At 43.4% G+C, this 4,339-nt stretch overlaps 1 protein-coding gene across 3 annotated transcripts in view; it reads left to right on the plus strand.

The window, feature by feature from the left end:
* Positions 1-4,339, plus strand: part of LOC106143704 (torsin-1A-interacting protein 2-like) — a 36,589-nt gene that overhangs the window by 18,929 nt on the left and 13,321 nt on the right. The gene's annotated exons all lie outside the window — the stretch shown is intronic.

A 4,339-nucleotide genomic window follows, 5' to 3' on the forward strand; every position in this document is an offset into this window, starting at 1 on the left:
CTAGCGCTGTAGACCAGGCTGGTCTCGAACTCACAGAGATCCGCCTGCCTCTGCCTCCCGAGTGCTGGGATTAAAGGCGTGTGCCACCATCGCCCGGCTATCGTGTCTGCGATTTAAACATTAGCAAAATAGAAACAAAATTTTTGCTTTAACCAACTTTTGAACTAGTAGTATCAACATGAAGAATTTATACCATTGAATTTTTGTATCAAGGAGTAACTGGAAATACTTTCAAATTAAAATTTTCTCAGTGTGTAAGCTACTGTGAATAGTCTATGGACCATACATTGAGACCTGCATCAGTACATTCATAGTATGTACTTGGCTTAGAAGGGAAGCCTGGCTCTAATTGTCCGCCCTTCTTCTGGAGAGGCAGTTTCTGTCTCTCTCTCTTCTCCCCCCTTCTCTTTTCCTCCCCTTCCCCCCCTTCATAACCCACTAAATAAACTCTATACCAAAAAAAAAAAAAAAAGGATCCTGGCGAGTTCTCAGTACTGCAAGTATAAGTTAAGCCACCAGCAACTCTGGGTGGTAACATTGGGCCAGAGAAAGGACTCTAGTCCCTTTGCCTCCACATGTAAATTAAAATACCCAGTGTATATTAAGCTCCCAGAAATTAATATAATGTAGAAGAGCTAAAACTAGACAGAGAAGGAAATTTTGGAAGTCTTGTAGATTAGGTTTTTGGAATATTTTTTTAAATATTTTTAAAATGTTATAAATTAGGACATTTACAGTAAATATAATAATTTTACTAAAATACTGATTAATTTGACTAAATTCTAATGATTAATCAAAATGATCTGAGATACTCAGTTTGTTTATGCTAGTCTTTGTAGTTTGGAAGAGTTGATTAAAGTATACATAATGATAACATTTTTAAACTGACCATCATAACTTCCCATAATTTTCTGGCAGATTTGGGAATATAAGTATTGGGGTGGACTGGAAGAAAAATACAGTCACCTCTTAAGGGGAGGTGGGTGACTGAGGTTATAGTCTTCAAGTTCCAGGGAAGAGAACCTCAGCCAAACAAATAGTCCAATCTAAGTCTGGCATGCAAAGAATATGGCAGTCTGCACACCATGGCCATCTGAAAAGTGGTGAGCCACCTCTTAAGTCTCTGGTCTCCTTCTTTACCCTGAACCTCCAATGGATCTTTGGTGATACAGCTTGAAAGCTGCTTTTTGAGACAGGATCATACCAGTTTGGGGACCAGTCTGGCCTCCAAACTCAGAGATCTGCCAGCCTGTGTCTCTAGAGCTGGGATTACAGGCATGCACCACCAAGTTCACCAAAACTGCTTTTTTTTGTGTGTGTGTGTGTGGTTTTTTTCGAGACAGGGTTTCTCTGTGGTTTTGGAGCCTGTCCTGGAACTAGCTCTTGTAGACCAGGCTGGTCTCGAACTCACAGAGATCCGCCTGCCTCTGCCTCCCGAGGGAAAAATAATAGCTTTTCAGCTTCTGGGTTTATATTCTATTAACCAAGCACTTGACAAAAAATATTTAGGACAATGAAGCAGAACTAGAGAAAAGGACAAAATCATAGTAACAAGTAGAACTAGTTAGGACTTGATGCTTGAATTATCAAAACCTTAAATCTCATTGATCTTGGGACATCATGAGCAGGAGTTGTGAGTCACATGGTCTCGGGTTTGAAGGTTGAGAGGCCAGGGGGACAAATGACCCAAGGTGGATATAAAGTCTTTTGTATCTTAACTGGTAGATAGCAGGATGATTTACATCAGTGTTACCAGAGACTTTCTATAGCATTGAAATAGGTATTTTGAAATATGTTATGGATCTGAGCTAGTCATGGTGGTGCCCTTTAATCCAGGCAAATTTCTATGCGTTTAAGGCCAGCTTGGTCTACATACATAGCTCCAAGCCCGCCAACCACCTTGTGTCGGGGATGGGGAAGTGTTGAACCTGCAGATTTACTCAGACTATATATACTAGAGTCCTGATTCAAAGCTAGATCCACTGGACCAGCGTCAGACCTTTGCAGTGTTTAAGCCATTTTTAGGGACTTACTTAAAACACTGTATGTCATAGGCAGGCTACCTCACTTCAGACCCCAGCTTTACCTTTAGTCATGTGTGCTTGAGTGAGGTTCTTGACCCCTATCTTCGTTTGGAAAGTGGTAAGAATGCCAGAAGAGTTTCTACTTTATGCCTCGTTGCAAGGATTTGAGTTACTAATCCATGTTTGGCCGCCTGGCACCAAAAAGGCACTTTTAAAATGTTAATGGTCACAGTTAGATATGCTGTGTTCTTGGATGGCAAATCATTTATGTCCAAGATACCTGTTCTTTTTGTTCTGAGAGCCTAAAATGGGATAGTTTACTGAAAGCGGAATGTTTAAACATGCTGGACCCTGCTGCTGTGTGTTTGTCATGATGTCCTTCGTGTCTAAACCCCTGTTCCGGATGGTCCTTTGCTCTATTTACTCTGAACTTTAGTCCCGCCTCCTCCTCTTTGCTTCCCGATACCAGGCCCTTCCCTTTTGTTCTGTCTTCTCCAGATCTCCATCTTTCCTTGTTTTCCCTGGGTCTCGTTGGCCACACCTGAGTCTTGCAGGATGAGAAGGATAAGCTAGGTCCTGCTGCCCTGCCAACCCTGAGTTTTCTCCAAACACAGCTTTTCCTGTCCTGTCTTTCCAGCTTGTTATAAAATGGGCGGGAGGCAACGGTTCAGCTCCCTGTGCTCTCCTGGTTATCATTATAGGCCCTGACAGGTACTTCTTGTACAGAGACAAATACATTTTGTTACCCTTTTTTTCTTTTTCCTTTTTTCTTGTGGTATGTGTGGGAGTGTGTGCAGCGTGTGAGTTTGTGTGTTTGCACCCGTGCTTGCGGATGTGGGGGCTACCAGTTGTTTTCCTCTGTCAGGCTGACCAGCATTCTTCCCAGATGCACCAAACCTTGGAGATTCGAACTCAGGTCCTCGTGTCTGTACAGCAGATGTTCTTGCCCAGTACAGCACCTCCCCGACCCATTATTTGTTTTGGTTTTTCGAGACAGGGCTTCTCTGTATTGCCTGGCTGTCCTGGAACTTGCTCTGTAGACCAGGCTGGTCTCTAACTCAGAGGTCCACCTTCCTCTGCCTGCTGAGTGCTGGGATTAAAGGCGTGTGCCACCACTGCTTGGTCCATTATTCATTTTTTAAAAGTTTCTTATTATCTTAAACATAGAGAAGACTGTAGGACATAACAAATATTTGCACCCCGATATAAAAGATATTGACATTTTGCCACACTGGCCAGAAAAATGTAAACTACCCTTTAGTCTCCATGAGTGGAAAATAAATCCTAGAACTTTGACCAGTTCTGAGTCCTAGAGAAGACAAAGCAGAAAATGAGTTACTATGGGACACTGAAAACCAACATTTCACAGTTGAACTTGGAAGAGATTCACTAAAAGTAAATGTGTCATTTGAGACACATTCCTATGCTTTGTGGGAAAGATAACCATCAAATACCTTTTGGTTGTTGTTGTTGTTTTTTGGGGTTTTTTTTGTTTTTTTTTTTTTGTTTTTGAGACAGGGTTTCTCTGTGGTTTTGGAGCCTGTCCTGGAACTAGCTCTAGTAGACCAGGCTGGTCTCGAACTCACTGAGATCCGCCTGCCTCTGCCTCCCGAGTGCTGGGATTAAAGGCGTGTGCCACCACCGCCCGGCTCAAATACCTTTTTTAAAACAGCTAAGGATCAGTTTTTCTGATTACAGAAGTCGTTAGCAATACATTTTTCATCACTGTGAGGCATGGCCTCACTTTTGTTTTTTTGACAAGGTCTGTTCCGTAGCTCAGGCTGGTCCGGAACTTGCCATATCGCATAGGTGATCTCAAACTCATGGTCCTCCTAGCCCCGCCTCCCAAGTGCTGGGATTACTGGCTCACCGCAGTACCCAGCTTCTGTGCTTTCCTCGTAAGGTTCCAAATGAAGTCTCTTCCTAATATGGATTAGTCACTGCTCAAAAGATTTGCCTGGTTCTAAAACAGCAGCCTCCAGATGGCTCAGACCATGTGACTGTGAGTTGAGGTAAAACATGTTTGTCCCCTGGTTATGAGGGAATGCTGCTTCAACTCTGTACAGAGGTGAAGGCTTCCAAAGGGTTTGAGAGCAGCTGCCGGGTTGACTGACGTGTGCTGGCGGGCGGAGAAGTGTATGTTGAGCGTCTGGGGAGAACGCTGTGGTGGTTCCTTTGCCATTGCTTTGTACTACACTGTAGCTAGATGAAACATTTTAGGACATCCTATTTGTTATAACGTTAAGAATAAAAGGCACAGGCCGGGTGATGGTGGCGCACGCCTTTAATCCCAGCACTCGGGAGGCAGAGGCAGG

The sequence above is a fragment of the Microtus ochrogaster genome (assembly GCF_000317375.1).
Source record: "Microtus ochrogaster isolate Prairie Vole_2 chromosome 6 unlocalized genomic scaffold, MicOch1.0 chr6_random_2, whole genome shotgun sequence".
NCBI lineage: Eukaryota > Metazoa > Chordata > Mammalia > Rodentia > Cricetidae > Microtus > Microtus ochrogaster.